Source organism: Balaenoptera acutorostrata, chromosome 18, assembly GCF_949987535.1.
Source record: "Balaenoptera acutorostrata chromosome 18, mBalAcu1.1, whole genome shotgun sequence".
Lineage (NCBI taxonomy): Eukaryota > Metazoa > Chordata > Mammalia > Artiodactyla > Balaenopteridae > Balaenoptera > Balaenoptera acutorostrata.
Genome location: NC_080081.1, coordinates 61,703,715 through 61,727,721, shown reverse-complemented (window position 1 = coordinate 61,727,721; position 24,007 = coordinate 61,703,715). Strand labels below are relative to the sequence as shown.

General features: G+C 37.8%; 1 long non-coding RNA gene across 2 annotated transcripts in view; it reads left to right on the top strand.

Annotated features, from left to right (window-relative positions):
• LOC130705584 (uncharacterized) overlaps positions 1–24,007 on the top strand; it is a 50,325-nt gene that overhangs the window by 13,016 nt on the left and 13,302 nt on the right. For both annotated transcript variants that reach the window (XR_009005857.1, XR_009005856.1), the window contains exon 2: positions 23,710–23,759. This is a non-coding gene — a long non-coding RNA (uncharacterized LOC130705584). The remainder of the gene's footprint in view (positions 1–23,709; positions 23,760–24,007) is intronic.

The following is a 24,007-nucleotide window of genomic DNA, read 5'->3' as shown; positions in this document are numbered from 1 at the left end:
GACTCTGTAAACTGTCCCAGACTCATACCCACCACACAGTCCTTCGGTCTCTGAGATCTTGGGTTTCCTTGGGCCTCTTTTTAAGAACACGTCTAGATTACCTCTCCTCTTGGTTCCCACAAACTTACCTGGTGTTTCTATCATTTCACTCCTCCCCACTGGAGCAAGATCAGTCCCCTCTTCAGTGACCCACAAGGCAAGTTCTCCCTTGTTCCATTGCCATCTGGATTTTCCCTTTCCTCTCAACCCAGAAGATCTTTGATCTGAAGTCAGGAAGCTTTTCTCTGATTCATTATATTCTTTTACATAATTGCTTATGCTGAGTCCTCCTCACAGGGTTTATGAAGATTCAATGAGATATCTAAAAAAGTGTTAAGCAAAAGTGAGTTAAGGGACATACCTGGTGGTCCAGTGGTTAAAAAAAAAATGAGTTAAATTTGGCCATAATAGAATGTTTAAGTCACAAGGACTTTTTAATCCAGAGAAGTTTGTGAAAATAATTTTCCATTAAAAAGATAATTTCTGAATCTGTCGTCTTTCACTTATGAATGGAAACTTTTATTTTCACAGTTAACATGGCTTTTATTTCAACTAGCTAGAGTACAGCTTTACCTTCTTGTTACAGCCTTCCTTTTCCTTTGTCATAGGACATGAAATATAATTATAGAATGTACAATTTTGTAATAACTTGTTCTAGGGGTTAGTTCATTTTCTTTCCCTTTTCAATTTAATTTCTCTTTCTGAAAACAACTGAGAAAATTTGTTACGCCCTTTTTATGCACAGATATGGGGAGAATATAATGTAGAAGACCCATAAACTCTCTCCTCAAACAGCTTATGATCTTTTTAGAAAACAAAATCTAGACATAAATGAAATGTTAAATGGCAAGATAAGGGTGTGAGTGTAAAATGTGCTGTTAGAAAATTATTCCAAGTTGTCTGAGTTTTTATTAGGATCTCTAGGAAACTAGAATTTTGAGAAATTTGTGGCTCTTAAAGAAGGGTTATATTATTTTTTGATTGACATTATTTTCTAACAGAATGAGGCCAATTAACAGATCTCACTAAATAAAGAAATGAGGAAAAAATATTTTTGTAGAATTCAAGAAGCCAGAGTTCTAAACCTACCTTTGCCCTTTGTATGCTGTGTAAAAGCTGTGTGTGTGTGTGTGTCCACACTTGCCTTGGTATTTTGGGTGGACCAGAGGGGAAAAGAGAGAGGCTCAGGAGAATGAACTAGAGGAGAAGCCATTCACCCACTCCTGCAGCTGTCTAATATCTGAATGTCACATGGAAGGAAAAAATTCATAGCTGTCACAAATGTGGTGGAACTATTGAAAGTGCATGAAGTTACAGCACTACACCTGTACTCACCAGCTGGTGAAGCCTATGACAGTAACTTCCATATTTATTTTTGTTAATTTATTCATCCAGTAAATATTTACCAAGCCCCTACCACGTGGGTACTCAGGATCCAGCAAGGAGCCTTTATAGACCGAGATTCTGCCCTCATGAATCTTACAAGCTGATTGGGAGGAAGACATTAAAAATTACTCAGCTTTATAATTACAGAGTATGAAGGAATGGGATGTAGAGCTATAAAGGGTATAATGAGGAGTTCATCTGCTCTGGGGACTCAAGGACAGCTTCCCTAAGGAAGTGACATTTGAACTGAGCTCTGAAAGATGAGTGGGAATCAATAAATTGAAGAATCAAAGAGAATGGCATGTGGAGAGGCCTCAAAGCAGGAGGGAGCATGGCATTTGAGGGACTAAAAGAAAATTAGAGCACATCACAGGAAGAAGGTGGCATGGGATAGGATCAGAGAGGTTGGAAAGGGCGTACAGGGCCTTGCAGGCCACACTGTGGGAGACAGGAAAGGATTTTAAATAAAGGAGGGACACAGTCGATTTCCTGACTGCTGTGTGGAGAGTTGAAAAGAGGAAAAGAATGGACACGAGGAGACCATTTAGGAAGCCATTTCATTACTGCCTATTGTGATAAGAGCATCCCCCTGTTCTTTCATCTGGATCTCCAAGCCCAAGGTCTACATAATAGAGGAGAAGCCCTTCAGGAGATCCCTCTGTCACCATGTCAGTCCTCGTGCTCATTGGCAGCCAGTCTTTCAGGACAATGAAGCCCCCCGGTGCACCCAAACCTCTGATGAACTGTGTGGGGCAAGAGTTCTGCATACCGATTGCAGGAAACACGGTGCCTAAGACGGAATGGCTAGAAGTAAGAGAGAGGGATCTCTGCCTGTGGAGAGACCATTTGATAGAGTCAGAGCTGAGCCTCCTCTGAGCTAATGGCGCATTCACTCACTCCGGGATGTTAGGTTTGGGGGATAGAATCCTTAGAGATGGAGGGGTAGGGATGTCAGTCTTGAGTACTTGAGAGCTGGATAAAGGAAACTTGAACTGATGTCAAACTTTCGCTCCAGCTGGTTTTATTGCCTGGTTCAACTGGGGGAGTTGCTGCCACTGTTGTGGCTGGGATCCATGAATTACTCTTTTTATTTTTGCATTAATAATTTTTATATTTATTACATGATGAAATGATAATATTTTGGATACAGTGACTAAATAAAATACATTATTCAAACTAGTTCTACCCATCCCTTTCACTCTTTTAAATGTAGCATGAATTACTCTTGAAATTAGTCACATAGTAAAGTTTGTGCCAATCTCTTTCGGGGTCCAGGAAATGAAAGTTACAGAATTGCAGTGAATGGAACCATGGACCGTTTACCAGCTCTGGTGGATCACTGAACTCCTAAAAACCCTATGTAAAGGGCTCTATCGGGGACTCTAGTTATGTTCATAGGAAGCCAACCGTCTTCATTTCACTCCAACAAAAGGCTGATTGTCTGTGAGACTTTGGTCACAGCTGTAGGATCCAGGGCCACCTGTTAGCTAAATAAAGGAATCTGGGAGTGTCAAACTGCTCAAGACTCTACATAAGGTTTGGCTGTTGGCAGATCCGCCAGGAAGCCTTGCATCAGAACTGTGGGGCCTGTGGACAAGTCCTTTCTTTGGGCCAACATGGAGTTTTTCCAGCATGTACACTGGTTAGGTATATGATTAGCTTCTCCATAATTTTACCCAGGAGAAACCTAGGAGTTGGCAGATAGCATAAGTCCTAGGAAGAAACAGGAGCTGGCAGCATGGAAGGCAGGTATCATAGACAGAGGCAAGTAGCAAGTTCAGTCTGTTGTCCAAGAAGCAGGAAAGATAGGTACTGCAGAATGCTCTGTGCAAAGGTCAAGGTCAATACTTGATGCAAAGCTACTCCACTTCTCCACAGCCCACCTTCTAGGTTCAACTGAATTAAGCACTTTAACACCAGGCATTTTGAAAAATAAAATAGATCTATTTAGTGGGTATTTGGACAAAACCCAAAATCTAGACAAGAGATCAACACCTTTCTAACATCCCACTTGTTACTTTGTTACTAGGGGCTCAATCAGATTTAAAACTAAGAAGGAGGGGTGGAATAGACAAGGCAATGACCCCTTATTTCCAATATCCTTCTCTGGGCTCCTTCAGGGGTTCTTTAGTATCCCTCAATATGCACCATATTTGACTCAGCTTCTATATCTATGTATTTATATGGCCCTTCATTCAGCTATTAAGGCAGTGCTAAATTTTAAGATTCTCTCTAATTGCTTTTTTTGACAAATGCAAAATGCCCGCAAATTTTAAAAATTTTATTTATTTATTTATTTATTTATTTTTGGCTGCGTTGGGTCTTCGCTGCTGTGCATGGGCTTCCTCTAGTTGCGGCAAGCGGGGGCTACTCTTCGTTGCGGTGCAGTGGCTTCTCTTGTTGTGCAGCTGGGCTCTAAGTGCATAGGCTTCAGTAGTTGTGGCTCGTGGGCTCAGTAGTTGTGGCTCACGGGCTCTAGACCGTGAGTTCAGTAGTTGTGGTGCATGAGCTCAGTTGTTCCGTGGCAGGTGGGATCCTTCCGGACCAGGGTCGAACCCATGTCCCCTGCATTGGCAGGTGGATTCCTAACCACTGTGCCACCAGGGAAGTCCTAACCTGCAAATTTTTAATTAGAGGCTAGAGGAAGATAAAGGACCTTTAAATTTTCCCTTGCACAAAGACCATAGATTGACTTGCAGCTATATGCCTTCTGATTTCAATGACTGTCTGGACCAATAGCATAAATAAGTACATGTACTATAGTAGGAGACACTTACCAAGTCTATATTTATGAGTTTAATTTTTAGATTACACATCTGTTATTTAAAATAAATCTTAGTAGAATTAAAATAATAGCATACATTCTTTTGTTTTTGAATTTGATAAAAATTAGCCAAATTTTCCTAAATCTTGAAAGCTGTATGACAAACTGTTTATAAAATTTATATGGAAATGAAAAGGGCCAAGATTTGTTCAGACACTTTTGAAGAAGGCGAAGGTGGAAAGACTTGATCTACTAGGTGTTAAAGTTTACAAAGCAAAAATAATTTAAGCAGTGTGGTATTGGCACAGGAATGAATAAAAACACTAATGGAACAGAATAAAGAGCCCAGAAACAGTTCCAAACATGTACGGATACTTGATATGTGACAGAGGTAGGACTGCTGAGCAATGAGGGAGGGAGGGGTGTGTGTGTCTGTGTGTGTGTGTGTCTGTGTGTGTGTGTGTGTGTGTGAGAGAGAGAGAGAGAGAGAGAGAGGAAGAGAGAGAGAGACTAACTGACTTTTAAAAGCAATGTTTATAGAATAAATTATATGATATTAAAGATTTGCTTCAAAAATAATCTAAAGGAGGAAGGAAAAGAAGGTAAGACATGACCACATGTTTCATGATTGCTTAAAATGAATATTTAGCTTATGAAGATTTATTATATTGGTTTCTCTCTTTTTCATATGTTTGAAATTTTTTACAATCAAAATTTAAATAAGGAGATGATCTGAATGGCAGGGTGAGGAGTTCTACAGACCTGCTCTCCAGTGAAACAACCATAAATGGTGAAAATTATTTTTAAAAAACATTTAACAGCTCTGTAAATTGTCCTAAAGTCATACAGCAAATGAAATGTTTACTCAAGAAAATCTACTACATCTCAGTAAGAACTGTCAGTCTATGGCACTTGAGCCACAACCCATTCCCCTCTTCCCCCATCTCTAGTTCAGTAAAAAGAAAACTCCACTCTGAGCAGCTGTGGCCAACAAGATGGAGCTCCCATTCTCCCAATTCCCAACTGAAGCAAGATTCAACTATATACTATCTACAAGACATTTTTGATTCAAGATACAAATAGGTTGAAAGGAAAAAGATGGAAAAAGATATATCATATAAACAACCGTAAGAAAGCTGGCGTGGCTATATTAGTATCAGGCAAAAGAGGCTTTAAAATTATTTACTATTGATAAAAAGAATTTTATAATGACTAAAGTATCAATATATTAGGAAGATATAATAATTATAAACACGTATGCTTCTAACAACAGAGCCCCAAAATGCCTGAAGCAAAACCCAACAGAATTGAAGGGAGAAATAGTCAATTCAAATACCCCCCTTTCAGTAAGGATAGAATAACTAGATAGAAGACTAGCATGAAAATAGAAGACTTGAAGAACTCCGTAAACCAACTAGTCTTAACAGACATCTGTAGAACAACTCTACCCAACAAAAACAGAATGCACATCATTCTTCTCAAGTACACATGGAACATTCTCCAGAACAGACCATATGCTAGGCCATAGATCAAACTCAATAGATTTAAAATGATTGAAATCACACAAAGTATGTTCTCCAACCACAATTGAATGAAAGTAGAAATCAATATAGAAAGAAATTTGGGATACTAAAAATTATGTGAAAATTAAACAGCATACATCTATATCACCAGTAAAAGAAGAAATCACAAGAAAAAATAGAAAATACTTTGAAATTAATGCAAATGAAGACACAACATACCAAAATTTATGGGATGCAGCAAAAGCTGTGATTAAAGGGACATTTGTAGCTGTAAATGCCTATATTAAAAAAGAAGAAAGATCTGAAATTAAAACTTAAACTTCCACTTTAACACAATGGAAAAAGAGAGCAAATTAAGCATAAAGCAAGCAAGAGATAGGAGGGAAATACAAGTCAAAACCATAATGAGCTATCACTAGGATGGCTGTAATCAAAAAGTCAAATAATAACAAGTGTTGAGGAGGATGTGGAGAAATTTGGAACACTCACACAATGCAGGTGGGAATGTAAAATGGTCCAGCCACTTTGGAAAACAGTCTAGCGGTTCCTTAAAAGTTAAACATAGAGTTACTCTATGGCTCATCAATTTCACTTCTAGGTATATACCCAAGGGAAATAAAAACACATGTTCATGCAAAAACTGTACACAAATGTTCATAGAAGCATTATTCCTAATAGGCAAAAGTGGAAACCATCCAAATGTCCATCAACTGATGAATGGCAAATGAAATCCAGTATAACCATTCAATGAAATATTATTTTGTAATAAAAAGGAATGAAGTACTAATATATACTACAACATGGATGAACTTTGAAAACATTATGCTAAGTGAAAGAAGCCAGACACAAAACATCACATATAATATGATTCCGTTTATGTAAAATATCCAGATTAGACAAATTCACAAAGATGGAAGGTAGGTTAGTGTTTGCCTAGGGCTGGGAGGGCAGTTGGGGGAAAATGAGGACTGACTGCTAATGTGTACAGGGTTTCTTTCTGGCATAATGAAAATGTTCTAAAATGGATTGTGGCAATGGTTGCACAACTCTGTGAATATGCCAAAAACCACTGAATTTTACACTTGAAATGTGTGAATTGTATGACGTATGAATTATCCATATATCTCAACAAAGGTGTTATTTAAAAGTTAGATAAGTATAGCAATCTACTTGTACATTCCTAGTGAGATATACTTTAAGGACAAGGGAACGAAGAAAATATTTTATAAACTGTTTTAAATAATCTTTTTATTCTTCTAGTAATTTAAAAAATATTTTTATTTATTTTATTTTTATTTACTTGGCTGCACCAGGTCTTAGTTGCGGCATGTGGGATCTTTAGTTGCAGCATGTGGGATCTAGTTCCCTGACCAGGGATCAAACCCAGTCCCCCTGCACTGGGAGTGCAGAATCTTAACCACTGGGCCACCAGGGAAGTCCTAAATAATCTTATTACTGATGGTAGTGTTTCTATTGTGATGTTGAGGCTTGTGTGTGTGTCTTATGAGAATAAAGTAAAGTATGAGAGAAAGGACTACAGATGTAACATCAGCTAAAGTTTTTCCTGTATTGGCAGTATCAGGATGAATTAATAATGTTTTGTTATCTTTTATACTATATATATGTAATATATTGTATTTTATATTATGTATACATAAACATACATATATATACACACACACTATAAGTCCATTGAAAAGGTCTAGAAGTAATGGACAATTCAGTAACAATGAGCACATTTTATACCCCAAGTTTTCATCTCTAAATTTCTCAGTAAAAGGAATCAGGGATCCTCAGAAATTGGCTGATTCTTGATCTGCAGAAGAAAATATTAAAAAAAAAGCCTGGAACAGCTTATGATTACAGAAAGGAAGAAAGCTATCAAAGATTAATATAACTATTTCAAAAAAGAGGCAAGAGTCAAATTGAGGAGGCTTCCACTGAAAAAGATGGGGCAACTTGAGCACAAATAAGATTAATAAATTCATTCACAAATTAAGATTAACAAATAAGATTAATAAATTCATTAATAAAATGAATTGAGATACGTCAAACATTTTTCATGAGTTCATGATGTGCTTATAATAAAACAAAAAAGAAAATACATTTCTCACTTTTGGAGGCTACTAGGGAAGCAACTCATTATTTTGAAAATTGTTAAATTAAAGGAAAGAATCAAATATTTATCTCATTTCTTATATGACCTCTAAACTAAGGTAATTAATTAGTTGATGAGAAGTTTCTCTGCACAGAAGTTTCCCAATAAATAAGTGAAAAGGGAATGAGAGAATTAAAATATCACTTTTTTTGTAAACTTTATGAATGAATAGATTCTAGTAATTATTTTTCAGTGGTGGTTAACATCACAACAGAAAAGACAACCAGATACTATGTGCTTCCTGATGTGCTTATATCACCTACGAAGTATTCTTGCCAAAAAAAAAAACAGAAACAAAAAAACTAGAATCAAATCACACCTTTAGAGCCAGCTACCAGCTTATAGGGAAATGCAGTGAAACGAAACAGGGGAACCTGTTAAAGGAAACCACAAGGATGCAGTCAACAAAACCCAGTCTGCAGGTCAAACAACCGAGTTTTTTCAACAAATAAATTGCAGGGAGGAAAATGAGAGCAGTAGGCAGAAGAGAGAAAAAGAAGAAAGTGAGAGATCTATAGATTAAAAGAGATTTAAGACTCTTACTTTACACCAAATAAAAAAATTAACTAAAAATGTATCAAAGACCTAAATGTAAGATCTAAAACTATAAAAACTCTTTGAAGAAAACATAGGGGAAAAGCTTCATGACACTGGATTTGTCAATGGTTTGTTGGATATGACACCAAAAACAAAGGCAACAAAAGTGAAAATAGATAAATTGGAATACATCAAAATTTAAAATTTCTACACATCAAAAGATACAATTAGATTGAAAATTTAACCTATGGAATGGGAAAAAATATTTGCAAATCATGTATCTGATAAGGGGTTAATATTCAGAATATATAAAGAACTCCTACAACTTAACAACAAAAAACAAACTGTTTGAAAAATGGACAAAGGCCTTGAATAGACATTTCTCCAAAGAAGATGTACAAAAGGCCAACAAGCAAATGAAAAGATGCTCATCATTAATCATTATGGAAATACAAATCAAAACCACAATGGTAGGGCTTCCCTGGTGGCGCAGTGGTTGAGAATCTGCCTGCTAATGCAGGGGACAGAGGTTCGAGCCCTGGTCTGGGAAGATCCCACATGCCACGGAGCAGCTGGGCCCGTGAGCCACAACTACTGAGCCTGCGCGTCTGGAGCCTGTGCCCCGCAACGGGAGGGGCTGCGATAGTGAAAGGCCCGCGCACCGCGATGAAGAGCGGTCCCTGCACCGCGATGAAGAGTGGCCCCCACTTGCCGTAACTAGAGAAAGCCCTCGCACGAACCGAAGACTCAACACAGCCAAAAATAAATAAATAAATAAATAAAGTAGCTATAAAATAAAAAATAAAAAAAAAAACACTAGACCTTAACAGAGGGAGACCTCTTTTAAAAAAAAAAAAAAAAAAAAAAAAAAAACCACAATGGTATACCACTTCACAACCATTAGGATGGATACTGTTTAAAACAAACAAACAAAGAAAAAAACACCATAAAAATCAGAAAATAACAAGAGTTGGCAAGGATGTAGAGAACTTGGAACACTTGTGCACTATTTCTGGAATGTAAAAGGGTGCACCCCCTAAGGAAAATGATGGTCCCTGAAAAGAAAAAAAAAAAAATAGAATTCCAATAAGATCCAGTAATTCTGCCTCTGGGTATACATCCAAAAGAATTTAAAGCAGGGTCTCGAAGATATTTGTACACCCATGTTCATAGAAGCATTACTCAATAGCCAAGAGGTGGAAGCAACCCAAGTGTTCATCAACGGATGAATAAACAAAACGTGGTATATACATTACAATAGAATGGTATTCAGCCTTAAAAAGGAATGAAATTCTGAATACTACAACATGGATGAACTGTGAGACCATTATGCTAAGTGCAGTAAGCCAGTCACAAAAAAACAAATACTGTATGATTGCACTTATCTGAGGCATCTAGAGTAGTCAAATTCAGAGACAGAAAGTAGAATGGTGGTTGCCAAGGGGCTAGGGGATGGGGGAGTGGGGAGTGGTTGTTTAATGGACATGGAGTTTCAGTTTTGCAAGGTGAAAAGAGTTCTGGAGACGGATGATGGTGATGGTGGCATGACAATATGAATGTACCACACTACAGAACTGAACACTTAAAATTGGTTAAGATGGTAAATTTTATGTTATGTGTATTTTACCACAATTAAAAATTTTTTTAAATTTTAATTTAAAAAATATTTAAGAAGGAGCCAATTGCAATTTATGGATCTTACTTCGATACTGATTCACACATACAAAGTTAAAAGAAAACAAAGGAAGGGGAATTCCCTGGTGGTCCAGTGGTTAGGACTCTGTGCTTTTACTGCTGGGGCCCTGGGTTTGATCCCTGGTCGGAGAACTAAGATTCCACAAGCTGCACAGCCAAAAAAAAAAAAAAAGAAATTTCAATAGTAACTGTATGTTTAATGAATTAAATTTTTATTGTCCAATTTTTAGGTGAGATATAGTATTGTGGTTGCTTTTTAAAAAAAGAGTCCCTGTCTTGTAGAGATAAGTGCTAAAATATTTATGGATAAAATAATTTGATGTCTAGAATTTGCTTTAATATAGTCAGGGCAGGGGCATAGATGGGGGCAAAATAGATTAGCTATGAGCTGATAATTGTTGAAGTTAGTTGTTAGGTACATCAGTGTTCCTTCTCCCCCATTATGTATTTTTAAAAATATTTATTCGGGTTGAAAGTTGGTGGTATTTGATATTATTCTTTACTACCAGGTACGCATATAGGAAGGATACTACATTTATGCCAGTTTATTCTCGGCCTACTATGACATGCTTGTTTTCAACCTCATCTAGCAAATCTGTTCCCTTCTGTCAAACGCTGTGGAACTAAATAGTCCCTCGCATTCCAGTTGCTTAGAAGCCAGAATAAATAGCCATATACCATGTGGCACCACCGGTCCCTGTTCACAGTCCAGAAATACCATTAGAAAATGGGTAAGTAACGCACGTCTGCTGAAGGATATCCTGTGAGCCACAAAGTGTCAAAAACCTGTGGACTGATTATTGCCCTACAAACAGGACAGCACTGGAGACACTGAGACTGATTTTTAGGTTAAATTTATCCATGAAGGAAACAGAGAGGCAATGTTTATACAAAATTGTAGGAAACTGGATATGAAACACATCATCTAGCTGCTTCAAACCATTGTCCCAAGAGCTTGTTACTGAGTGAACAATTAGCTGTTTCCTGTCACTTATTTTTAACTTTCATGTTTGCATTTTAAAGTCTAGCATAGTAAAAGATTTTGCTTTAATTTTCCCTAGTGAGTTTTACATTTTTGTACTTTTCTATATTCAAGTATTTCTATTTTTTAAAGTATGGTATATAATATTACAAACAAGCTTATATGCTTCTACTTTTATTTTGGAATTAAAGTGGTTCTAAAAGGCACATTTATTTAAACTTTTCCTGCAGAGGATTAAAGAAATTAGAAAAAATATAATTGTAGCCTTATTTAAATATGTTTTCTCTCCCTGTCTGAAGTCCCTCTTTATATCCTTTGGCCCTCAGCTTTCACAATAGTAGGAAAACATTCTTGGCACATGTTTTACAACTGTAGGACATGCTTCTGAATCCGGTAAACCCAGTGCCCTTCCTAAGTGTAATGAAAAGATTGTTTAAGCATTTCCTGCTGTTCATAGAGGGAAAAATTCTCAAAATGGGTTAAACTTACACAGTGGCGACATACAACTGAAGGTCAAAGATGTTGAGTTCAAGTCATGCCTTGACATCAAAGCAGTTGAGTGACCTGAGGAGAGTCACTGAACCCATTGGGGTTTTAGTCTCTTTGTTATATATTAAGAATGTTCCAGAACATGAGCTTTAAAATACCCTCCAGTTCTAAAATTCTGTGCTTCTTTGAATTAACTCGTGTAAGAATTGGTATGACTCAGGATTTGTAGATAGCGCCAAACCCAGTCTCCTCCATCATAGATTTTTATACACTTTTCCATTCTTTTACCTACTTTAAGTTAAAGACTCTTAACTATCACTACCACAAGAAAAGATATAAACAGTAAAGATGAAGTAGAACATAGAAAACATGCAAAACTTTTTTTTTTAATCTCTGAAAAATAGAGAACTTTCTGCACTTTGTTTTCATGCCTAAATGAGTTTGCCTTGCTAAATTAAAGATCAAATAAAATCTCTCAAGCATTTTAAGCAACGATTACATTTTTTCATGCCCATCAAGTACATTTTTAACTGACTAGATAGAATGGTCCTGTTTGATATTAGTATCACAAAATTCAGGAAGGAAATGAATGTTAGGACTTTAGATTTGAATCAGAAGTCTTCAGCACTCTGGGCTCAGAGTTAAAGACTCCAGGAGGCCTGAGTGTCAACTTCCTCTTTTACAAAATGGGACTATAATTCCTCTCTGAGAAGGTCATTGTGAAGATAAGTAAAAAATAATGTAAAAGCACTGCTACATACGGGTGCTCAAACTGCACTCTTCCTCCCTTCCTTTCTTCTTTCTAGTATCATTAATAATAATGATAATAATAATAATAATAGGCACCCCCAAATATTCATTAACTGAAGGATTTATTGGATGATATTTAAAAGGGCAGCATAAGTCTAATAAGGGAGAGAAAGGAGAAAGTTTCAAGATTAATCAATCAAGACAGAAAAAACCTGGAAAGACATATACCAAATGTAAATGGTAGTCTTTTTTGAATTGTGGGAACATGCTTGCTTTTTATTTCCTTATTTATTGCTATCTGCATTTTCTAGTTTTTCCACAGTGAATGTAGTATATTATAATTAAGAGTTTTAAATAAAATTATAGAAACATACCTGAACCCGTTGATCAAGCTATCACTTCCTACTAACATGATGCAGTAGGAAGATTACAGCACAGCTAATGAAGTGTTCTTGCCAAAATAAGTAAGTAAGTAACCCTGAATTTAATTCTTTCTCCAAATCTAACTCAGTTTACAAAAAATATAGGGGATATGGGAAAATTTTAAATGACACCATGGAAATGCAATCAGAAAAATCCAGAATTTAGGAGATACTACAGGACACTTGACCCAAATTTTCGATCAATGAACATCAGGAGGGTAGAGAAGGGGAGATGAACTCATCAATTGAAATAGATTTATAACACACCATTGTAAAGCAATTATACTCCAATAAAGATGTTAAAATAAATAAATAAATAAAATAGATTTAAAGGATATAGCAATCAAATGCAAAGTGTGGACCTTCCTTGAATCCCAATTCAAACAAACCAACTATCAAAAGCCATTTTTAAGCCAACTGAGGAAATCTGAACATAGATTTAGATATATATTAGATGATAAAAAAATTTAATGTTAATTTTGTTGAGGATGGGGATAACAGTATTGTGATTTTTGCTAAAAAAAGAAAGATATAGTATTTATGGGTGAAATGATAATAATGTTTGAGAGTTGCTAAAATACTCCTACAGAAATAAAAATAAAATAAAATAAGGGAGAGATGGATGAAATGAAAAAGAAAATATTGCTAACAGGTAAAGCTGAGTGATGAGCTCATGAGAATTTATTATACTATTGTTTCTACTTTTGTATCTGTATTAGAAATTTTCCATAATTAAAAGTCAAAGACGTATGTGATCTTTAAAGACAAAAAGTAGTGGTCAATAGCAAAAGTGTCTCTTCTGTTCCTGCTCTCTCCTCCTGGTCCTCTGTTCCAGTCACACAGCATGTGACTGTACAATCTGTACATCTAGGAATGGCTGGGTGGGTCAATAATATTGAAAATTGTGTTTCAAAGTCATTTCCAGGAGATCTTGGATTTTTAATAGGCATTCCAGGAAGCCTGTGACTTCTGGGTAAGGCATGACTTACAGAAGAAAGGACCTTCCATTTTCTAAGGATTGATTCTTTGTGAAATAACTAGTCAAGGGGTCGTACCTGGTCTCAAGTTCATCGTTCTAAGTGAACTGCATTGACAGTCATCAGAGTTGAAACAAGGAATTTTCTGCCAATTAACTTGTGTTTTTTTTGTTTGTATGTTTTGTTTTGTTGTTTAGGGTTTTTCTGGTTTGAACTCTTTCTATCTGTGACTTTTCTGTGCTGGTTTAAATTCTCCTTACTGAGACTTCCCTGGTGGCCCAGTGGGTAAGACTCCATGCTCCCAGTGCAGGGGACCTGGATTTGATCCCTGGTCAGGGAACTAGATCCCACATGCATGCTGCAACTAAGAAGTCTGCATGCCGCAGCGAAGATCCTGTGTGCCTCAACTACGACCCGGCACAGCCAAAATAAATAAATAAAATAATAAATAAATAAATATTTTTTAAAAAAATTCTCCTTACCTGTCTTGTTTGTGTGGCTCTGTGATCAACCAGAGCTGGGCCTCCTCATCCTCGGCCAAACCCCTCTGCCTAGAGTTAATCTATTCCAGATTGTTTAATTTAGCAAAGCCCTTCACAGGAGCCACATGAATATTTGACTTTGCACATTCAGTTTTTATGTGTACATGGCTTCTTTTTTTTTTAATATTTATTTATTTATTTATTTGGCTGCATGGGGTCTTAGCTGCGGCATGCAGGATCTTTCGTTGCGGCCCACAGGCTTCTCTCTAGTTGTGGCGCAGGGCTCTAAAGCACACGGGCTCAGTAGTTGCGGCCCACGGGCTTAGTTGCTCCACGGCATGTGGGATCTTAGTTCCCCAACCAGAGATCAAACCCATGTCCTGCACATTGGAAGGCGGATTCTTGACCACTGGACCACCAGGGAAGTCCCTATACATGGCTTCTTAAAAAGCTGATTATTCCGTTTTCCATATTTATTATTTCTGACCAGAATTTGGTGTGGAATGCCCTTTTCTTACAAGAGCCGTAGTAACCATCTTCCTGACCATGGTCTTCGAGTATTTGGGGAAGATGAGTCAGATATACAAGATTCACTACCCTCCCAGGCATGAGATCCACCTTGGCTCCAAAATGAGCTGATGTAATATCAAACTGGTATTAGGTCAATATCAAATATTCTATCAAAATCTGCAAAAGAAATTTTAGTTGTTTCTGTATTACAAAAAGAGATGATCTATAAAACAGTTTTATTAGTCAACATCTTTTCTTCCACTGGAAGCAATGAGACTTACAGGGAAAGAGAGGCAAGCTTATCATTCTCCTTTCAACCAATACCCACAGGCAGATAGAAATTGCAGACTCCTTTAGGTCAGAGCTTAGTGCTGTAATCTGCACACATGGGTGCTCACTGAATGCTACTTATTGACCACCAGGGAGTTGGATTTTCTCGGTCATCTAGTAGAAAATATTTTACTATAGAGACGACGTTGACTTAAAAAAAAAAATAGATCACAGTCAGGATTACATATTTGAAGGGAGTATCTGATATACTAGACCTTTGATAAAATTATTTGTTGGACTGAATCAATGAGAAGCTAGAGTTTCTATTTTGAGTCTCCGTACCATTCACACTCATTCAGACCCCAAAACATTCAGATTTTTGAGCAAGCGGGACCTTTCTCAGAATGTTGCTTCCAACAGGCCTTTTACTTGTGAATCAGCCTGAATTTCAATACATTCTTTGCCATCTTTTATTCTCCAGTGTGAATCAGCATTATCATATTCAAGAGGTCCCTAGATTAGAGGTAATTTGAACTTTAGATATTAAATAAGACAATAAATTTTCTTATACTCTGGCTACTGAAAACCCAGTGCCCAGCTCACTTTCCTAACATGGCAGCAAAACCAGTGCCAAGTGTGAGGTGTATGCAACTTACATTCCCATGGCCATTCCAACCCCTAAATAACATTCTGAAACTCAAAGGAAAGGAAAAAGCAAAAAGAGAGGTTTCATTTGATATCAACAGCCACTGAAGTGTATACAGTGATGCCAATTATTTAGGAGACTACATAGAACCACGTTAAATACATTGAACAAAATTCATTCAGTGAATATTTATTATTATGTGTCAGGTGCTATTCTAGGTACTGGGGAGGACATACAGCGTGAACAAAAAGAGTCAAATCTCTGTTCTCATGAACTTACATTTTACTTGGGGAGACAAGCAACAAATAGGCACAGAATAAATATATAATAGGTTGGGTGATAATAAGAATCATGGAGAAAGTAAGGCATTGTGGTAATTCATGGCCCCTAACAGGGCAGGCTAGAAAACTCTTAGACCTTACTGGAGTGCAGGCATAGATAAGGCAAGAGTGCCAAAGCCACAAGGACACCCAGGCACAAAGCCTTGATGATCTGTCTCACTTCGCAGCAGAATGATAAGGTAGTATAGGTTGTTTCTGGTTGTTGAATGGCTGGGGGGTGAGAGGAGGTGCGTGAGGCAAAGCCCACAGTTCTGTGCTCCTCTACCTAGTGGACCTCTCACTCCAAGTGGGCTGTGGAGACCACCAAATCCCAGAGAAGCCTCCATGAGAAAACAAGAGAGGCTGTGGGCAAGTGTCCCCAGTCACTTTCTTATTTATTCTTTGCATTGCTTATTAGCTGTTTCATGAATCTTCAGTCAAGTTCTTGTCATCATTTTTGCCCATCCTCAAACTTGAAGCAGTCTTTGTGGTCTGGCCTGGGTCGGGCTAAGAATACAATACAAATAGACATTGCTGGCACTGAGGGTGGAGGTGGGATTCACTTTAGAAAAGGTGATCAGGCAAGACCTATCTAATGAAGTGACGCTGAGTAGAGACATGGATAAAGTAAGGCAGTGAGCCTTGGGCTATAGGTAGGGGCTGGAGGTCGGAGGAGTGGAATTCCTGGCCCAGAAACAGGCAGCGTAAAAGCTCTGAGGCAGGACTGCTCTTGGGATTTCAAAGGAAAGTGAGGCAGCCATGAGACTGGAGAGGAACAAGAAAGGGGAGAGGTAGATGATGTAAGGAAAGGTCCTGGGAGGCCAGATTACTTATGGCCTTGTAGACCATCATAAGAACTTTGGCTTTTATTCTGAATGAAAATGTTTGGATTGAAGCAGAGGAGTGACTGACGTAACTGAGATGGAGAAAGGACCACTCTAGCTGCTCTGTTTAGAATAGACTCTAGGGACAAATAACAGAAGCAGGAAGACCGGTTAGGAGGCTATTTCACTAATCCAAGCAAGAGATGACAGTGGCTTTGACTAGTATGTTAGCAGTAGAGAGAGTGACAAGTGGATGAATTCCTGATTATCTGTATTTTGAAGGTAGAGCACACCAGGTTTGCTAATCGACTTAGGTGCGAGGTTTATGAAAAAGAGAGGAATCAAAGGTGACGCCACACTTTTAGCCTGAGCAACTGGGAAGAGAATTGAGGTGAGAATATGGAAGGGCTAGATTTTTTTTTTTTTTGACAGGGGGTGGGGGATTAAGTTTGGCTTTGAATATGTTAAATCTGGTGTGCCTATTGGACAAATAAAATGAAGATGTGAAAGGATAGCAACCTATAGCTTAAGGTGAATTTAAAAGAGAAGTTATTCAAATTGCAGAAGTTTATCTGAAGGGATAAGTTACATATTTGGCTTGGCCTTCAATTTTAAAACAATGGGAAACTAAAACTTGTAAGTTGTTTTTAGTGTTTATGACTGTAAATCTAATCATACTGGCACTGCTATATTTTCACGCCCACCCCCCCCATCCAGATGTGAGGTTTACGATAAAGATACTTTCATAATGAAATCATTAAACAAAGATTTTAAAACATGAGCTATTCACAAAGAATTGTATATGAATATTCATACCAACTTTATCCATAATAGCCAAGTATTGGAAACAACAAAAATATCCATATACAGGAGAAATAAACAAATTACAGTATATTTTTAAAAGTAAAATACTACTCAGCAATTAAAAAGAGGTACTGATTCATGCAACAATGTGGATATCATAAACGTTATGTTGAGTGAAAAAAGCCAGACTAAAAGATTACAAATTCTGATTCCATTCAAGTAAAGTTCAAGAACAGCCAAAAACTAATCTATGGTCATAGAAATCAGAAAGTAGTTGCAGCATATGGAGGAAAAATTGACTGGAAAGGGGTACAAGGGAACTCTGGGGTAATGAAGTTGTTCTGATGATTGTTAAAGCCAGACATACAAATTGTCAAAATTCACTATATTAAACACATGTACATTTTATTGTATGGAAATTTTATCTAAAATACACAACAGGTAAAGCAACTATACTCCAATAAAGATGTTAAAAAAAAAATAAAAAATAAAATAAAATACACAACAGAACATAAGCCAACTACTGAAAGCGCTATATACTACAGGAAAACCTAGGCTAAAAGCAATTACTCTAATTGAGCACAATGGGAGCTCTGAGTTTCCCAGCAATTAAGGCAAAAGGGAAATAAATAATTAATTTAGTCCTATTATCTAATATCAGCAAGTATGAGAAAAATTTTTTCCTAACATTAAAGAATATTTAGATTAAAAATATTACAATTTTTTTCAATAAAACCTTTATAAAAGTTGAAGAGACATTTTTGGCTCATTTTTATTTCTATCGATCCTCAACAAAAGTCAAGAGAATATCGTTGTGGTTCTATGAAGGCATTTCTATGGGGAGTTAAGAAGGCATTCAAGGTAGCTTTCTAGAGTGACAACTAGCTGCAAGGATAGAATCTAGAGACTCATTCCTGAGAAATAACTGCTTCTCAGATTTCATAAGCTCACCTTCCTGGATGCCTCAGCTGGGTTTGTGACAGGAGTTGGGTATCAGATAATTAACGGTTAACTGAAGTGTAATGTTCTCTGGAGTTGGTTAAAACTAGATATGTGGGGTTCAGCTACTAAACTTGTATTTGGTTAATTATATGTTTTTTATAAGAAACGTTCTAAGAAGCTGCCATATTCATGCCCAAATGGGAAACCATGCGTAGGTCTATTTAGTTAGGTGTTAATGGATAACTTTATCTCTGGCATTCAGGAACCTCTTCTGCGACTCCTTCCATGCTTCCCAGCAGCGGTATAATTGACAAATTAGGCAGGGCAATACTTTGTTGTGCAGGACTCCCAGCTTTTAAGACATTTAGCATCCTTGGCTCCACCTAGGAAATACAAATAGCATCCCCAGTCCTTGTGACAACCAAACAGTCCTCCTATGTTTTTAAACTTAGTATCACCCCCTTTTGGTAATCACTGGGACTTTAAAGAATGTTGGCATCCTTTTGAATGTGGAAGAGCATCTGATCCCAAATTCAGTGGAATGACGTAGCATGGACAAAGACGTAAGTCTGGTTTGAAACATTAGGGGATATATATCAGTCATCCACTTCTGTCATACAAAAACTTTAATATGACTCTCACAGAACATTTTACTTAGAATAAGGCTATGTCTTTGCACAATGAGCCTGCCAGGATGAAAGCCTCCAAGTAAAACCCTCACCAGCTGAATTAGTTGATCCACAAAATGTAGCTCATTCATTCAATAAATGTTAATTGAATTGTCCAAATGATGAAGACTGTCTGCCAAAAATACTCTGGGTTTTTTTTTTTTAATTTTTTATTTATTATTTATTTATTATGTTTATTTTTGGCTGTGTTGGGTCTTCGTTTCTGTGCGAGGGCTTTCTCCAGTTGCGGCGAGTGGGGGCCACTCTTCATCGCGGTGCGCGGGCCTCTCACTATCGCGGCCTCTCTTGTTGCGGAGCAGAGGCTCCAGACGCGCAGGCTCAGCAGTTGTGGCTCACGGGCCCAGTTGCTCCGCAGCATGTGGGATCTTCCCAGACCAGGGCTTGAACCCGTGTCCCCTGCATTGGCAGGCAGATTCTCAACCACTGTGCCACCAGGGAAGCCCAATACTCTGGTTTTAATAAAGTTGATGTTAAACTTTGTTTTCTAGCTAGTTGACCAAGAAGTTAGTTTATTCCTTCATTCAATGTTAAGACCTATTACACACCAACTAGAGAGGACACAGTGGTAAGCTTTGCTAATAGTCTAATGGAAGGTTTTGGGGAGACAGATAATAAAATAACATGGAAGTTATTAGAATTAAAGAGGTATAGTGGCTTTTTCTGAGAAAATTTTTAATCCGAGATATAAAGGATGAGTAGGAATTAACTAAATGTTTTGTTTGTGGGGAGGAAGGGGTGCAGGGAGAGAGAAAATTATTTTAGGCAGGGCCACCAGCTTATATGAAGGCCAGAACAGAAAGAAGAGGTTAGGATGAAAACATAAAAGTGGTGAAGAGAAATTTCGTGAGAGCAGAGTTTTAGGGCTTGGAAAGAGTTTGGATTTTTTTCCTAAATGCAGCTTTATGAAAGAAAGACATGATCAGATTTATATTTAACCCAACTCACAAAGATCCAGAGTGGACAGATTTGAGAAGGCCAATGTAGATTTTGGAAGAGACATCTAGACAACTGGGAAATGGTATATTATCCATAATAAAGGTGATGGTGATCAAGAATAGGGAATGAAGGTGGAATGGGGAGGAATGATTAATTCACCAAATAATTAAGAGCTCCAACTATGTGCCAGGCACCCTATTAAGATATCGAGGAGTCTAGTGGGGGAATTAATCAAATAAGCAACAATGACAAAATATAAAATTTTAATCATTTTCAGTGCCATGAAGGAGAAATACGTGATGCTGTGAAATCATGAAACAGAACTTTCCTAACGCTTCAGGAAAGGTTTCAGGGGAACTAAATTCTGAAGGTTGACTAGAAGCTAATGAAAGGGCATGGTGAAGAATGAATGGGAATAATTTTCAAGAGAGGGAAAATAGCATTTACCAAGAAACGGTAAGGTAGCCACTGTGACAGACTGCGAAGAGCAAAGGGAAGTATGATTAGGATGAGGCTGCAGAGGTGGGTTAGGGCTGTATTCTGCAGCCTTAAGTAATTGGCTCTTTATCCTAAGAGACAGGGAAAGCTGTGAAAGTGTTTGAAAGCCGTGGGTGTTACAAAGAAAACATCAAATTTGTGTTTTGAAGAGACTGTGGTGGCTGCAGTATGAAGAGTGGATTGCAGGGGTAAAGTGGATGTTAAGCCATGTGTGCAGCAGAGCAGGAGGACGCTGGGAGGTGGAGGACTTGGTGACTGGGGAGAGGATGGGGTTTCTGGCTTGGGCTTCTTGAACACACTCCCCGTTGAACACACGTAAGACCTCATCATCATCTGACCAGAGGAAGGTGTTTTCATCTTCTTACTGACTAGGGCAAGAATAAGGTCATCTAAAAATTACCCTACACAGTGAACTGTTAACAATGGTGGGAATGGGACTGGAGAAGAGGACGGTAGAAAAAAGGGGGCACTTTTTACCATCAACATTTCTATATTATATGACTTCTACAATAAAAATGTGAGTGCAAATATAAGCTTAAAACTGAATATAGAAATCCCATCAAATTATTTACAAATATACGCGAGAGTTAGGACTCTCGTTTCATGCCACTTAGAAATGGATTTTGAGTTCCCAAGAGCCCATTCCCACTGATCTGCTTCTCAGGACTAATCTGCAATAGAATGCTGGAAGGATTAAGAGTCCACACTGAATAAAGGCTACAGTATATATATTTTTTTAAATCTTAAATTGTGATTCATATGTTCTCAATAAGATAAAAGCCTAACAATGATAAATAGTGAGAGAGTTGTGACTAAACCATGCTTCTTCCTCATGTAATACATGAATGAGAAAGACCCAGAGAGAAGAAAGCTAACATTGACTTTGGATGAGACATTCAACATGTCCTTATAAAAAGGACATGTCCCGTGTCCTTTTTATAAAGATACATATGAAGCCCTTACTGAGTCTCAAAGAGTTAAACGTGCAAAGATTGTTGTCCATCAGAGTAGGATTTACATAATTCTGGGCAACAAACTCTTCGCTAGGTGGAGAGGGGGTGTCTAGTAAACTATTAAATGTGCCCTTAGAGGAATGTTATAGATTCAGCCAGTATGACATAACCACATTCAAACGTGGAATCTGGACCTGTTCCTCCCCATAATCCATTTGCTTTCGTTATCAGCATTATTAAACTGCCTTTAAGTTTCTTTATATTCTACACCCCACTTGTGCTATTTGAGATAAATAGCATTTAGAACACTGTGTTTTGTTTTGTTTTTGCATCCCACTTATTAACATGTGTGTTGAGAATCTAAAATGGATACAGGAAAAGCAGAAATTTAAAAAATATGCACTAAAAAATAAGATCAGGGTTCACAAAAAGCGTAACTGCCAACAACTGTACAGACCTGTACAAAGCACTCTCACACTTAGTATTTCATTTTCTTCCACCTTTTGAGCCAGAGTCTTACTGCTGTGTCACCGATGAATGATCATGATCAGTCCTAACAACTTGCAAAGATTTTAATCTTCTGACTTGTGTGCTCTTCTTTCAACCGTGCAATAGGGATACAATGTTCCTTGAAAGGATCTGGATTAGAGCAATCTTAGGTAAATACGCACATACACAAGACGGAGTGCCGCACAGAACTCAAGGGTAGGGACGCATGTACAGCTGAGTCTCGCCTAACCCACCAGGAAACCAGGCAGTCCTCTGTGCCTGACTGATGATGTCACCTTCTCACTCAGTTCCTTTGCCTTCTGATTTTCCCAAGCCCACCCATGCCCACACCAAGACTGCAGTCTCAGGCATGGCACATGAGTTCAAAGGGTATAACCCAGAATCTCAGTTGGAGTTCCAAAACTCCTGGGCAACATCTGACTGACCAAGGTTGGGTGAGAGGGGCACCCCTATTCAACTGACTCTAAATAAGGGATACATCTCAGCATTTTTAATGGCAAAAATGTCATACATTACAGAAACGTCCAACAGGAGAAAACTTATTAGAAAATTACAGCACATCCACAATAAATATAATGCAGCCTTTAAAATGTAGAATTTTCAATGATCTGTAAAGTGCTTGTATTAAGTGGAGGAAAAGACTGTAAAACAGTAAAGACACAGAAGTCAACTGCATAGACCAAAATAACAACAAAAACTCCAGTGAGCTCTTGGTAGGGGGAATAATTTCTATTTTCCCTGTGTTTCTATATATTTTCCAAATCTGTCAAGAGTATGCTGCTATTGTAGTAAGATAATACAGTTTTAAAAACACAATTTCTTATTATGATTATTTCTGGGTGATGGAATTATGGATCATCTTTACTTTCTCGTGAGTTTTTTCATTCATTCATTCATTCATTCGAATTGTCCCTCTGTGGTAAAGACAATGCTTTGTGTTCAGCAGATCATTTTGGTCCTCCTCCTGGACACACCCAATGACTACATTTCCCCATCTCCCATCTGGCCTGGGGTCATACGGCTGAGAAGCTTCTGGCCAATGGAAATGGGGAAAAGTGATGTGTGCCTTTCAGGCCTGCCTATAAACCCCTGCAGGATTTACCACTCTAGCTCCTCCCCTTCCAGGGCAAGTTTGAGGATTCAAAGCTGGCATTGTTACAAGATGAGCAAGTGTGAGTCCCTGGGAGCCTTCTTGCCATATTGAAGTAATGATGAAAACAGACAAAATCCTACTGTTTGAAGTCACTGAGATGTTAGGATTGTTACAGCAGTTCATCTGTCCTAACAAATAGAGCATTACTATTATCCGTAGGAAAACAGAAACTAAAACACAGCCTTCCAAAATATAAACCTTCAATAGCAGTCCATGATCTATTGAAGGAAGTCCTCAAGATGGCATAAAAAGTCCTCTATTACCTGGTCCCATGCACTGCACATTCCAAAAATCTCACTGTCCCTCAAAAAGGCTCCCAAAGCTCTTGGACCCGTTCTTCCCCATTACAGTACCAATCACAACTGTATTGTAATTAGCTGGTTATTCATCAGTCCCTTTCACTAGACTGCGAGTTTCCACTAAGGCAGCAGTTGTCTTTCTTCTTCACAGGTATACCTTCAGTGCTTCATGCCATGTCCTGGGCATATAAAGGATGCTCGGTAAGTATCTGCTGAATGAATTAATAATGTGCTCCTAAATGTTCATAGCCCATAAAACCTATGAAATTTCAGAGCCCTGAAGGTAAGGAAAAGCAATTCTCATTTTATTAGAATATATTCTCTTCTAAAACAAATCCTCAATCTCTGAATACCTGACTAGCCAGCCTAAAGCTTTTACAGTATTACTGAAAAGAAACCAAGAGCCAAGAATCAAATAATATTCTTGTTAGACCAGAACTGGTTCCTAG